Source organism: Dermacentor albipictus, chromosome 8, assembly GCF_038994185.2.
Source record: "Dermacentor albipictus isolate Rhodes 1998 colony chromosome 8, USDA_Dalb.pri_finalv2, whole genome shotgun sequence".
NCBI lineage: Eukaryota > Metazoa > Arthropoda > Arachnida > Ixodida > Ixodidae > Dermacentor > Dermacentor albipictus.
Window position 1 is genome coordinate 6,378,602 of NC_091828.1, and position 15,774 is coordinate 6,394,375.

Genomic DNA, 15,774 nt, shown 5'->3' on the forward strand with positions numbered 1-15,774 from the left:
TTTTTATGCTATTAGGCGGCCAATTATGGCCTCTCAAGTTCGCGCGCGCCAGCTGCGCGCGCAAATCTCAGAGGCCATAAGACAACTCGTTAGGAATTGCCGTTATTGTCGTTGTTAACGTTTCATCATCCTTTCTTCAACTGAGATAGAAAGGTAGTGTCCGTTTTCCCGGGGTTGGGAGGGGGTGATCAAGACGGCATCGCTCAGCGGGGGGCGGAGGAGTAGGTTGGTGTTGGTTCTTATCGCGAAATTCGCGAGCCCTGCCATTTTTTTTTATAACGTAAGCATTTCTATATTTCCCCAACAAGAAAAACCATCCGTCCGTCAGTCCGTACCGCACGATATCTTTCAATATAGAACCCGCAGCAGCGAGTGAATTCACCTTCGTGCTAGCTCTCGCTTTAACGCGACCGAAGCACCGAGAACACTGCGCTCACGAAGCTTTCAGCTTATGCCGCACTATGCGCTTTTCGCAGATCACTTTCAAGATAGGTGTACGCGCGTCTGTTTTCAAAGCGAACTAAACGGTGACAACACAGCGCGTGAAGTTTTCAGCAGTGGGAACACTCTGTCCACAATGCAGTTCGCTTTCAAGATACGGTTCGCGCGGCCGTACCACAAGCAGCCGCACCGGAGAACGGTTGATAATGGTTCGTCGCGGATGAGGAGGGCTAAAGAGCGATAACGCTCAAAACGAACGGAACGTCACCAGCGCGCCTGGCCCCACCACCTGCAGTACTTCGCTTGCGCCGCCGACCAGAGCAGCTCGTGTCGCCGCAGCGCTGTCGCTTATACTTGTCTGATCAAGTCTCATAACATTGATAACGACATGGACTGCGTGTAGATGAGGAAGAGTCACAATGCTTACGCACACTTAGACAAATCCGAGAGGAGTTCCTGTGTGATTTTTTTTACCGGAAATGTACAGTCAGCGGTGGGACCCAGAGTTGACAATGCCTGTAAGAGGGGTGCCAAGCTTTTTTTTATGCGAAGCATATTACGAGAGCACAACCCAGCTCCTCAGGCGCGGCGGTGTCGCCTTGAAACCACGTGACACCGTGACGTCACGACAGAGGAGAAGTGGCTTTGGCTCAACTCTTGCAAGACGGGCTGGGTGGGAATCGAACCAGGGTCTCAGGAGTGTGGGACGGAGACGCTACCACTGAGCCACGAGTACGATGCTTCAAAGCGGTACAAAAGCGCATCTAGTGAATGCGGTGTTGCCTTAGAAACGAGCTGTTTCTAAGGCGTGCGTCTCTTGCTCAGGCGCAAATTTCGGTGCCGCGCCGAACGCTGCTTTGCTCGACGCTCACCGCGTCCAATGCGGGGCGCGTAGTCGCTGCCCTGTAGCCCATTGTCTTACACCCCTTGGCGGGTCGACGGGAACGCTGTCGCGTTCCACTCTTGAAGGCGAAGCAGTAATGCACGAGTTGTTTCTTCGTCTAGCCGAACGAAATATAGCCAAGCAACAGCAGTTCACCAGGCTAAACAGTGGTTCAACAACTAAAATAAAGGCTAGTATGCTTCGCATCCTGGGCTTAACCTTACCTAAGCCACAGCCATTTTTTTGTGAGAGTCTTGCACAGCTTCCAAAGATCTGCTCAAGCTAAACTTGCTGATGGCTGTATGTGTTTTTTTTTTTATTCTCGCATGCCCTCGAACCGCCACGAATCCTACAGTGTAATGGCATTAGAGCAGTATTCACGTCCAAAGGGAAATGCAGCCAATAATTGGGCTGCCTAAGGTTTGCGGCCCGGCGGCAGCTGCCCTCCCGTCCCCCGTTTCCGTTGACAAGTTAGGGGGAGGGGTCTAGAGCAATCTTACACCCCTCTCCCCACAGTGGCGTAACCAGAAAATTTTTTCCTGTAAGGGGGGGGGGGGGGGGGGGAGGGTCCCAATTGACCGTGGAGCGGGAAGGAGCGGGGCCATTTCCATAGCAGCAAAAATTTTACTGTTAGTGAGCGTTACAAGTGCCCGGTGTGCCCCACTTGGCTACGCCGCTACTAGCCCCCCCCCCCACCCCCGCAATCGACGCAAATCGAGCTATCAGAACGCGCATGACACGCATGCATGACAAGCATGCATGACATAACATGAATGACATGCCGCGAAGCTAGCATGGATGTCATCACATCATCATCAGCAGCAGCTTATTTTGACGTCCATCGCAGGACGAAAGCTTCTCCAGTGATCTCCAATATCCCTGTCTTGTACTAAGTGGTTCCACGTGTCTTCATGTTTCCCAATTCCATCACGTCCACATTATTCTCTGCCGTCCTCGACTGTGCTTCCCTTCCCTTAGCACCCATTCTGCAACTCCAGTAGACCAGCAGTTATCTCCCTTACGCATTGCAATGTCGGCGCAGCGCGACTTCTTCCTCTTGATGCCAACCAGAATATCAGCTATCCCCGTTCCCTCTCTAATCCACATCGCTGTCTTACAATCTGTTATCGTCATGCCTAATAATTTTCATTCCATCGCTCGTTGCACGGTCCTCAACGTCTTCCCAAGCTTCTTTGGTAACTTCCAAGTTTCGGCCCCATACGTTAGTAACGGTAGAAAGCAATGGTTAGCACTAAGCTCCCTGGTCATGATTTAGTAATGCCTGCCGTAAGCTCTCCAGCTAATGCTTTATTTTTGTTAATTTCCTTGATCAGAGGCCCCTGCGAGTAATTAACCTCAATAAACGTATTTCTGCGCAGGTTCTAGACATTCGTCCTCTCGCAAGGCTGCGGAACACTACTTTTATCTTCTGCATACTAACTCTCAATCCGACTTACACTTTCTTCGACAAGTTCCTCAAACGTTTGTTGCAAATAGTCTGCAGCGTTGCTGAGTATGCCAATGTCATCTACAAACCGTAAGTTGGTGAGCTATTTACCGTTAGCCCTCACTCCTAACCATTCCCAGTCTAACTGGTCGCACACCTTTAAGTATTCAGTGATAGCATTGTAAATATTTTGCCATTGATCATATGAAGCCTTTTGCAGATATCTGGCTATGCAAAGTCTGCGCGTTAATGTCATCCGTTCGGTATCAACATTCGTGGGAGACTTCATTTTTGACCACTGTTCGGAGCCAGTGCGCTGCTGCCTAGGTGCCCCGATCTAATCATTCCAGCTACCTGATTCAAGCGCAGGTAGCGCGCCTTTCATGTATAGTCAATATAACGCCTTAACTGGCAATGTTCATTTATCATATACTGTAAGCTTGTTCACTTACTGCCTTATAATTAGGGTGTAAATTAGAAAGACTGGGGTGTTCCAAGGGTGTTTTCTTGTTAAACACCCCTTTCCGTTAGAAAAGGGTGTTTCAAGGGTGCTTACAAGGGTGAAAAGATTAATACACCTGCATTACATCCATAAGGGTGTGAAAATTTTAAGAGTGTACTTTCCAGGTAAAAGTCGGTAATGTACTCTCACGTCCTTTTACGCGAGAAATGGGTGTACCCCAAGGAGGCGTGCTCAGCTGCACACTCTTCAACGTGATGATGAACACGCTTCGCGCTTCATTACCACCGTCAATCTTTTATTCTGTCTACATGGACGACATACAAATAGCTTTCAAATCCTGTAACTTCGCAGTCTACGAGAGACAGGTACAGCATGGCCTGCACAAAGTCTCAATGTGGGCAGACAAGAATGGATTTAAGATCAGTCCTAACAAAAGCTCTTGCGTTCTTTTTACCAGAAAGAGAGGAATGATCCCAGATCTTTGCATAGAACTGCGTGGACAACAGATACCTGTAAACAAAGAACACAAATTTTTAGGTGTCATACTTGACTACAGACTCACTTTCGTCCGCTACATTAAACATCTTAAAGAAAAAATGTCTTAAAACAATGAACATAATGAAACTTCTATCCCAGACTACGTGGCGTAGTGACAGGAAGTGCCTAATAAATCTCTATAAGAGCCTCATCCGGTCACGATTAGATTATGGTGCCGTGGTATATAGCTCTGCCGCCCCAAGCGCGCTAAAGATGCTAGACCCTGTTCACCATCTAGGTATCCGCTTAACCACGGGCGCTTTCAGAACAAGCCCAATTGAAAGCTTATATGCCGAATCGCATGAATGGTCTCTCCCCCTACAGAGATCATACATTAGCTTTACATATTTCCTTAAAGTACGCTCCAATCCTGAACATCCATGTTTTCATACCGTTACCGATATGATGCGCGCTACACTCTTCAGCAATCGCCCCTCCATAAGACAGCCTTTCTCGCTGCGTGTGAAGGAGCTTAGCGATAAAATGCATGTAGCACTCCTCGAGCATCGCTTAATGCACCTAACCAAGCTTTTACCTCCTTGGTAGTGGCAGGTGATACAATGTGACATATCCTTTATAAAAGTTACAAAGCACGCTGCTGAGGCCGAAATCAAAGTGCATTTCCTAGAACTGCAGCACAAACACTCCTGCGCAGAGTTCTACACAGACGCTTCGAAAAGAAATGCCGGGGTATCGTATGCAGGCGTCGGCCCATCCTTCGCGGAATCCGATGTACTGCATCCGGAAACAAGCATCTTTACGGCCGAGGTCTACGCATTACTCTCTGCTGTGAAGCATATAAGAAGATCAAAACTTCCAAAAACAGTGATCTATACCGACTCTCTAAGCGTCGTGAAGGCCCTAATGTCACTCTACAAACATAAAAATCCCGTATTCAATGAACTGTATTCGGTATTGTGTAAAGCGTACTCATCTAACCAGAACATCGTAATATGCTGGGTCTCAGGCCATAGGGGAATGGAAGGTAACGTTCTCGCGGACAAGATGGCCACGTCAATCACATCGAAAGCTGTTAAACCTACCACTGATGTGCCTTTCGCAGATCTGAGGCCTTTCTTACGAAATAAACTGCGACATCACTGGCAGTGCACGTGGGACGCGCAAACAAATAACAAACTGCACGTTATAAAGCCCCAGTTAGGTTTTTGGCCCTGCCCAACATAATCTCAGCGAACACATGTCCTATTCTGTCGCCTCAGAATAGGACACACATTTGGCACCCATAGTTATCTGCTTACTGAAAGTGAACCTCAAACCTGTGGTAGATGCGGTGAGAAGCTTACCGTCCTCCACATGCTCCTGGAGTGTCGGGAAGCCGAAACGGAGAGAAAGAAACATTTTCCGCTTGCTTACCATTATAACATCCCTCTACACCCGGCTATGTTTCTCGGTAAGGAACCGCTTTTTGACACCAAGGCAGTCCTCAACTTTTTAAATGATATTGTGCTACATGTAATAAGACCATTAAACTCGTAGCGCATCCTCTTTCCAGAGGATGCCGCTGTCATAGTTGTTCTATAGAGCACATGCCTCCAGGCCCTTGTGTCGCAAGGGCTCTAACGAGGCCATGGTGCTCTAGTTTTTTAGAAACTCGTGCAAATTTATTATCGTATCATTATTTTGAAATGCACCTCATAGTACGCGTCATTTGTCATCGCCATAATTTTATTGCACGTACATTTTACGTACTTTACAGCGACTATATTTTAGGCCCCTTTACAGCCACGTCACATCAACTCTATAGAACCCATCACTCCACTGCGAAATGATTAACACTTTCATGGCGCTCTTTGGCCATACCTGGCCCTTGCGCCAATAAAAACCACACATTCATTACGTCGACTGGAATCTGCATGGCAAGAATAACCGTTCATGAGCGGACTTACCCTGCCACCTTCGTTATCCTCCAACAGTGCTCACGAGACGTCATTCTCGGCATGGACTTCCTGAACCATCACGGCGCAATCATAGACCTGAAGTCAAAATCAATAACACGTCGGAAGATCAAGCGATACCGCCGGAGAGCTTCCGCAGTTACAACGCCTTGAGTGTTCTCGAAGATCAAGTGAGCCTCCCGCCTCGCTCGAGCATTGTTATTTCGGTCGGCATCGAAACACCCACTGATGTAAAAGGGGTCATCGAAGGTGACCAAGGCCTACTGCTAGACCATGAAATTTGACTCGCAAGAGGGATCGCTCGACTGCATGGAGGGAAAACTGAAGTATTGCTGACAAACTTCAGCCAGGATTTCAAGCGCATCGACAAGGGCACGATGATCGCGTACATCGAGGAAATTCTGGAAACCAGTGATGCGTTTGTCCTGTCGGATTCCGCCGCATCTACCCGGACGACGATGGTTCCCGAACCAGACTACGACATCAATCGAAGTCTCCCCGTCATTAAGCAACAGCAGCTCAGAAGTCTGCTCCGACGATACAAAGGCTGCTTTTTGACGGCATCGAGGATTTGACAAGCACCAGTCGCCAAGCACCACATAATCACTGAGGAGTGCGCTCGACCACTGCGCCAGAGCCCTCAACGAGTTTCGCCGCGAGAACGCACAGCTATAAAAGAACAAGTCGACGAAATGCAGCGCAACGACATCATCCATCCGTCGAAAAGCCCATGGGCATCCCCTGTTGTCCTGGTGAAGAAAAAGGACGGAACCCTACGTTTCTGCGTCGATTATCGTCGTCTGAACAACATCACGAAGAAGGACGAATACCCTCTCCCACGGATAGACGACGCATTGGATCGCCTCTCTAACGCTAAATACTTCTCGTCGATGGACCTCAAGTCTGGCTATTGGCAAATAGAAGTCGAAGAAAGAGATCGCAAAAAGACGACCTTCATTACCCCAGATGGCCTCGACGAGTTCAACGTTATACCATTCGGACTGTGCTCGGCGCCTGCAACGTTCCAGCGCGTCATGGACATGATGTTAGCAGGATTGAAGTGGCAGACCTGTCTCGTTTATTTGGATGACGTCGTTGTCTTCGCTGGAAATTTCGACGATCACCTCAGGCGGCTTGCGACAGTACTAGATGCCATCAAGTCGTCAGGGCTTACTCTGAAGCCGCAAAAATGCCGCTTCGCTTACGATGAGATTCTGTTCCTAGGCCATGTTTTCAGCAAATATGGTGTCCATCCAGTGCCGCAAAAGACAGCTGCCATCGCACAGTTCCCGCGACTCATCAACAAGAAGGCAGCGCGTAGATTCCTTGGCATGTATGCCTACTACAGGCGCTTCGTCAAGAACTTTTCACGTGTCGCCGAGCCTTTGACACGTCTAACTAAATGTGATGCTGACTTCAAGTGGGAAACGCCGCAGGCGGACGCATTTGAAGAACTCAGACGACGCATGCAGTCGCCGCCGGTACTTGCGCACTTCGATGATTGCGCCGATACAAAAATTTATAGTGACGCCAGTAGCCTAGGCCTCGGTGCCATTCTATTCCAGAGAAGAAACGGAGACGAACAGATGATAGCTTACGCTAGCCGGTCGCTGTCAAAAGCGGAAGGCACCTACTCTACGACCGAAAAGAAATGCCTCGCCATCGTTTGAGCTACAGCTAAATTTCGCCCTTATCTTTATGGCAGGCCATTCAAATTCGTCAGTGACCATCACGCGCTGTGTTGGCTAGAGAATATACAGGATCCTTCAGGACGACTGGCGCAGTGCAGCCTCAGACTACAATAATACGGCATCACTGTAACCTACAAGTCCGGACGAAAACACTCCGATGCCGATTGCCTCTCACGCGCACCCTATGACCCGCCGCCGCAAGAGGACGAGAATGACGACGCCTTCCTTGGAATTATAAGCGGGGAAGACTTCGCTGAACAGCAACGAGCACACCCGGAGCTAAAAGGCCTCGACGAATATTTGGAAGGGCACACCGACGTTGTCAACAGGGCATTTAAGCGCGGATTACCTTCCTTCACGCTTCAAAACAATCTACTCGTGAAGAAGAACTTCTCACCAGTCCGTGCCAATTACCTTCTTGTTGTCCCGTCAGGACTTCGTCCAGAAGTTTTGAATGTCCTACATGACAATCCGACCGCTGGACACTTCGGATTTTCCCAGACACTATCGAGGATACAAGAAAAGTAATATTGGCCGCGCCTGACCGCCGACGTCGCCCGTTATGTCAGAACATGCCGAGACTGTCAACAACGCAAGACACCGCCGACAAGGCCAGCCGGATTACTACAGCCAATCGAGCCTCCTTGCCGACCATTCCAGCAGATCGGGATGGACTTGCTGGGACCCTATCCGACGTGAATAACAGGAAATAACTGGGTCGTCGTGGCGACGGACTACCTCACCCGCTTCGCTGAAACAAAAGCACTGCCGAAAGGTAGCGCAGCCGAAGTGGCGAAATTCATTGTCGAAAACATCCTGCTGCGGCATGGTGCCCCAGAAGTCGTCATCACCGACAGAGGAACGGCCTTTACAGCGGAGCTCACCCAAGCCATTCTGAAATACAGTCAGAGAAGGCACAGGAGTACAACGGCCTACCACCCGCAGACGAATGGTCTTACAGAGAGGCTGAATAAGACCCTCGCCGACATGCTAGCGATTTGACGTAGTAGTTCTGTGGAAACCCGCAAGGTGAAGAGAAGTAATGAATAAAGGGAAAATCAGACATCTACCCTTTCTTAGCAATTTCTACAAAGGAAACCCATACGGGTTCCTCGAAAGAAAAGTCTCATAGTTGAAAAAAAATCCGTCCTGGTGTGGGACTCGGACCTGGGACCACCGCCTTACCGGGGAAAGTTTCTCAAAAGTTATCGATGCTTCTATCCGCTTTCTGTTGCCGCCGAACCTTGTGTTATCTGATTTATTCGCCTGACGCGAATGGTGTAGATTTTTGTGGAAGGCACGCGGGTCCCAACGATTAGTCTGGAACATTCGACGATTGCTGTATAAAAGCCGCCGCGCTTGTCCCGCTGATCAGATTTTCGGCGATCGCCGATCGTGTTCGCCGCTATCGTTGTGCTATAAGTGTAGCCTGTTTTGTGGGCACAGGTTCGCCCAATAAAAGTTAGTTTTCTCTTTCACAGTATTTGCTACTGTGTTCTTCAACGTCACCACCACGTGACACTATGATAAGTGATCCGATAGTATCAGATTTTTCATTTCCTAACAATACGCGGACGCCGGTTCACTTCGTTGAATTAAAACCGTTCCCCCTAAAATAGTTCACAACACATACACACACCACGGCGTTGCAAGTGTTTGCGCCCCAAGAGATATATCCGCATGCTGTAGTTACCGATGCACGGAAAAGCTACACGCTGGTTCCACGACGACCTTTTAGGAGCAGACATTGCGTAAATTTCACAAAGTACACCCTAATAGATGTCGAAATCATTCCGCAGCACGCGACGTCGGATGGATGCATCGGTGGGTGCTATGAGCATCCCCTTTGAAACACGGTTGTGCGTCGCGCCACCAAGCTCATGTTATTGTATTGCCTAATTACCTACTTAAGCTAACGAAGAAAAAACAAAGAAAAAATCCACCATGAATTCCTATAACTAAATTTTCTGAGCTTCTATTGCGAATAAAAACGACGCACACCGTGAAGGACAAGGACTGCGAGATACGACGTACACTGCGCTTTATGAACGGATATTGAGCATTGTATGTCACCTGTAGCAGTCTTTGTCCTTGGCGCTGTATGTCGTTTTTATCATGAATAACCAACTAGCCCAAGCAAACACCCTAGTTCTATTGTGAACTTTGTTTTCGCACGCCTCCGTTGTTTGTCGTATCCCTGCTTTTGTTCCTCGAATATTCCAATCGCCGCTTTCTGCGGACATGTTTACTTCATTTATTCAATTATTTATTTATTTCTTCATATATTTATTTATTTATTTTACAATTCTGCAGGCCCTCGTCGGGTCCATGCAGGAGTGGTTACAACATGGAATGCAGTACAAAAAAAAGAAGAAAGTGAAACTACTGTTTCCAAAATAACTAGCATTAGCACACACAAAAATGAACATAATAAATATATACACTCTGTTTAAATGAGCGGTTGGGGAAGCAGGAGAAGCAGCGTTTACCATAGGAGTGCACCTACAGAGGCTGCATATGAAATACGGGTAATTTCACCATTCGAATTCCAGATTATCAATACTGTCACTAAATGCGTTGGCAGATGGGCAGTTTACGGCTCTAAAGAATAGTATGTTCCAATGGGAAATAGCCTGTGGGAATAAAGAGTGCTTGTGAGTGTTATTATGGCTGGGATAAAGTCTGAATGGCGGTTTAACGCATGTTGCTTGTGGTATTCGATAGGAGCCGTGATAAAGCAAGTATAGAAATTTTAATCTGGAAATCATTCTGCGTTGAGCCAGTGATTGAACGTTAGCGTTGACGCGCAGGTTCGTAATGCTCGTTTGACGTGAAAATTGTGAATATATAAATCTCAATGCTAAGTTCTGTATGCGTTCTAGTTTGTCGGTTAAATACTTCTGGTGCGGGGCCCAAATAATGTCAGCATACTCCAAAGCGGGTGTAATGAGGGTTCTGTATGCATCTAATTCAACACTAGGAGGTGTGTTTCTAAGTTTCTTCTCAAGAAATGTAGTTTACCTAGCGCCTTCTCATATATGTTTTTATATGAGTTTCCCAATTTATTTCTTTGTAAGAGTGACCCCGAGATATCTGACCTCATCGTATTTTTATGGTTGTATATTGTTTATTGTGTATGTAAACGCAAGCGCATTTTTCGTGTGTGTGAAGGAGATACTGGTAGTTTTTGATGCGTTCAGTTTGATCCCCCATACGTTGCACCAATATTTTATAGCAGCTAACGAACCGTTTAGTTTTACCTGATCCTCTCTGGTATTCACTGTTGTGTACACTACACAATCATCGGCAAATAGGCGCATTTGAACAGGCGGCTGAACGCATGAACGAATACCATTGATGTAGATCAGAAATAGGAGGGGCGCAAGAACAGAGCCTTGTGGATCACCAGAAAAAACTTTGATGTAATCAGACATAAAATCATTCGCAGCTACGCATTGCTTTCTGTTTTCGAGATAGTTCTTGATCCATGATACTGTTTTCTCGTGTACACCAATGGCAACTAGTTTTGTAATAAGATCTGGATGAGGAACAACATCAAAAGCCTTTGAAAAATCTTAGAAAATGGCATCTACTCGGCTTCTGTTATTTAATGCGGTAGCTGCATCATGGGTTAACTCCGCTAACTGAGTGATAGTACTTAGACCTGAACGAAATCCATGTTGCCGGCTGTTTAGTAGAATAATATTGTCTAAGTGCAATATTATGGCCTTATAAATAACATATTTGAACAATATACACGATGCGCATGTTAATGAAACAGGGCGATAGTTACTTGCCCCGAGTTTAGAGCCAGATTTGGGCACAGGTATTACTTTGGCTGAGTGCAGCGGTTTGGAGGTGCAGCGGTGGCGTAGAGGTAGAACACCCGCCTCGCGTGCAAGAGGTCCATGGTTCGAATGCCAGTGCCGGCAATTTTCCACCGGATTAAAAAAAATCCGCGTGTTGATAAAATTGCACAAACAGGCCTGGAGTGTGGCCTGATCCCGGTGACCAGAATCGGTAACGCAATCCCTCACCAGAGCAGGATTGGCCACCCTGGTGCAGTACTTGGCCACAACCTCCTATATTGTATTTAGTTTTCACTCTACCCATCGCCGATTCCACGTCTTCATAGAAGCTTTCGACTTCCTGGCCATCATGACTGGATGTAGGGGCGTAGACTTCTACAATCTTCATTTTGTACCTCTTATTGAGTTTCACAACAAGACCTGCCACCCTCTCGTTAAAGCTGTAGAATTCCTGTATGTTACGAGCTATATTCTTATTAATCAGGAATCCGACTCCTAGTTCTCTTCTCTCCGCTAAGCCCCTGTAGCACAGGACGTGCCCGCTTTTTAGCACTGTATATGCATATTTTGTCCTCGTAACTTCGCTGAGCCCTATTATATCCTATTTAGTGCCCTCTAATTCCTCCAATAGCACTGCTAGACTCGCCTCACTAGATAATGTTCTGGCGTTAAACGTTGACAGGTTCATATTCCATTGGCGGCCTGTCCGGAGCCAGTGATTCTTAGCACCCTCTGCTGCGTTGCAGGTCTGACCACCGCCGTGGTCAGTTGCTTCGCAGCTGCTGGGGACTGAGGGCCGGGGTTTGATTGTTGAGTACATATACTAATGGGCGACTTTAATGCCAAGGTAAGCAAGAAGCAGGCTGGAGACAAGGCAGTGGGGGAATATGGCATAGGCGCTAGGAATAGCAGGGGAGAGTTATTAGTAGAGTTTGCGGAACAGAATAATATGAGGATAATGAATACCTTCTACCGCAAGCGGGATAGCCGAAAGTGGACGTGGAGGAGCCCGAACGGTGAGACTAGACATGAAATAGACCTCATACTCTGCACTAACCCTGGCAACATACAAGATGTGGACGTGCTCGGCAAAGTGCGCAGCAGTGACCACAGGATGGTAAGAACTCGAATTAGCCTAGACATGAGGAGGGAACGGAAGAAACTAGTACATAAGAAGCCGATTATAGAGTTAGCGGTAAGAGGGAAAATAGAAGAATTCAAGATCAAGCTACAGAACAGGTATTCAGCTTTAACTCAGGAAGAGGACCATAGTATTGAAACAATGAACGACAATCTTGTGGGCATCATTAAGGAGTGTGCAATGGAAGTCGGTGGTAACTCCATTAGGCAGGATACCGGCAAACTATCGCAGGAGACGAAAGATCTGATCAAGAAACGCCAATGTATGAAAGCCTCTAACCCTACAGCTAGAATAGAACTGGCAGAACTTTCGAAGTTAATCAACAAGCGTGAGACAGCTGACATAAGGAAGTATAATATGGATAGAATTGAACATGCTCTCAGGAACGGAGGAAGCCTAAAAACAGTGAAGAAGAAACTAGGAATTGGCAAAGAATCAGATGTATGCGTTAAGAGACAAAGCCGGCAATATCATTACTAATATGGATGAGATAGTTCAAGTGGCTAAGGAGTTCTATAGAGATTCATACAGGACCAGTGGCACGCACGACGATAATGGAAGGGAAAATAGTCTAGAGGAATTCGAAATCCCAAATAATAACGCCGGAAGAAGTAAAGAAAGCCTTGGGAGATATGCAAAGGGGGAAGGCAGCTGGGGAGGATCAGGTAACAGCAGATTTGTTGAAGGATGGTGGACAGATTGTTCTAGAGAAACTGGCCACGCTGTATACGCAATGCCTCATGACCTCGAGCGTACCGGAATCTTGGAAGAACGCTAACATAATCCTAATTCATAAGAAAGGAGACGCCAATGACTTGAAAAATTATAGACCGATCAGCTTACTGTCCGTTGCCTACAAACTATTTATAAGGTAATCGCAAATAGAATCACGAACACCTTAGACTTCTGTCAAGCAATGACCAGGCAGGATTCCGTAAAGGCTGCTCAACAATAGATCATATTCACACTATGAATCAGGTGATAGAGAAATGTGCGGAATATAACCAACCCTATATATAGCTTTTATTGATTACGAGAAAGCGTTCGATTCTGTCGAAACCTCAGCAGTCATGGCGGCATTACGGAATCAGGGTGCAGACGAGCCGTATGTAAAAATACTGAAAGATATCTATAGCGGCTCCACAGCCACCGTATTCCTCCATAAAGCAAGCAACAAAATCCCAATAAAGAAAGGCGTCAGGCAGTGAGATACGATCTCTCTAATGTTATCCACAGCATGTTTACAGGAGGTATTCAGAGACCTGGATTAGGAAGAATTGGTGATAAAAGTTAATGGAGAGTACCTTAGTAACTTGCGATTCGCTGATGATGTTGCCTTGCTTAGTAACTCAGGGGACCAATTGCAATGCATGCTCACTGACCTGGAGAGGCAAAGCGAAGAGTGGGTATAAAAATGAATCTGCAGAAAACTAAAGTAATGTATAAACAGTCTCGGAAGAGAACAGCAATTTACAATAGGCAGCGATGCACTGGAAGTCGTAAGGGAATACACCTACTTAGGGCAGGTAGTGACGGCGGATCCGGATCATGAGACGGAAATAATCAGGAGAATAAGAATGGGCTGGGGTGCGTTTGGCAGGCATTCTCAGATCATGAACAGCAGGTTGCCATTATCCCTCAAGAGAAATGTATATAATAGCTGTGTCTCACCAGTACTCACCTACGGGGCAGAAACCTGGAGGCTTACGAAAAGAGTTCTACTCAAATTGAGGACGACGCAACGAGCTATGGAAAGAAGAATGATAGGTGTAACGTTAAGGAATAAGAGAAGAGCAGATTGGGTCAGGGAACAAACGCGAGTTAATGACATCTTAGTTGAAATCAAGAAAAAGAAATGGGCATGGGCAGGACATGTAATGAGGAGGGAAGATAACCGATGGTCATTATGGGTTACGGACTGGATCCCAAGGAAAGGGAAGCGTAGCAGGGGGCGGCAGGAAGTTAGGTGGGCGGATGAGATTAAGAAGTTTGCAGGGACGGCGTGGCCACAATTAGTACATGACCGGGGCTGTTGGAGAATTATGGGAGAGTCCTTTGCCCTGCAGTGGGCGTAACCAGGCTGATGATGATGATGATTACTTTGGCCATTCTCCAGCCGTCAGGTGTCACTGAACTTTCCAAAGATCACCTGTTTATTATTTATTAAGTACTTTCACGTCCAAACTGCATGTTTTTGCAAAAATGCATTTTATATAAGATCAGGGCCACAGGGTTTCTTTACATCTAGTTTTCGTAGGAGTCGAAACATTCCTATTGGTCGATATCTATGTCAGGCATTGGATTGTCGAACTGATACCGTGTAGAGGGGCCGTTAAAGGTAGTTCTGGTAAATAGAGATGGAAAAAAATCATTAAATTTGCTTGCTATGACGTCAGGCCGAACAACCATCTCATTCGAAACAGTAATCTGCGGTACGGTGTGCCGCTCCCTCGATAGGTAACACCAAAATTTTGTGGCTTATTCATCATGTAAGAAGGCAGAGTAACAGTGAAAAAACGCTCCTTGGCCATGTGGATCTTATCTTGTAGTAAGCGTACGAGATCTTGAAGTTCACGTGTGGTTTTCTTTCTGCGCTTGCTTTCAATTTTTCTTTTTGAATGCATTATTTAGCGCGATACCCAAGGATGTTCTCTGTTCACTCGCTTCTTTCTGGAGGCAGTGTAGTTTTCTTCACAAAAATGTACAATATGCTTAAAACGTAATCATAAATCATTTACGTCATGAAGTAATGAAAACTGCAGAAAGCAGGCGTTTAAATATTCTGAGATAGCATTGTCATCCGCTCTTGAGTATTCCCTGATAACAACAATCGATAGCTTAACGCGTTCAGGGTTTTCTAAAATTGGGCAGGAGAATACAATCATTTTTATTTATTTTATTTTATTTATTTACAGATACTGTGATCTGAAATCAGATCATAGCAGGGTGGGTATACATAGAAACATACAAGCATATACACACATACAAAATTCGTCACATATGCAGGCATTTTCAAACATTGGTGAAGAATACATAACATACAAGAAAAAAAAACCATGCAAGCAGATAACGCACATGAATTCATAACATTTGCAAGCATTTTTCCAACATTGATAAGGAATTCTGGGTAACAATATCAGAATTAAGATAATTCCACTCTGTTATTGTCCTAGGAAAAAAAGAATATTTGAAACAGTTATTCCGTGCGTTGATGAGGGTTATCGATAAAGCATGCCATCGTCTCGTGTTATAACCTGATGAGTAAGTAAAGAACTTGGAAGTGTTAACCTTATAATGGCCGTTTACAAGTTGAAAGAGGAACTTTTCTCGACAGATATGGTTGCGCACAGTCACCGGGCGTAATCCACTGCGCCTTACGAGCTCACCAGCAGACGCGCGGCCGTATGAATTAAAAACAAACCTAACTACCCTATGCTGCACACGTT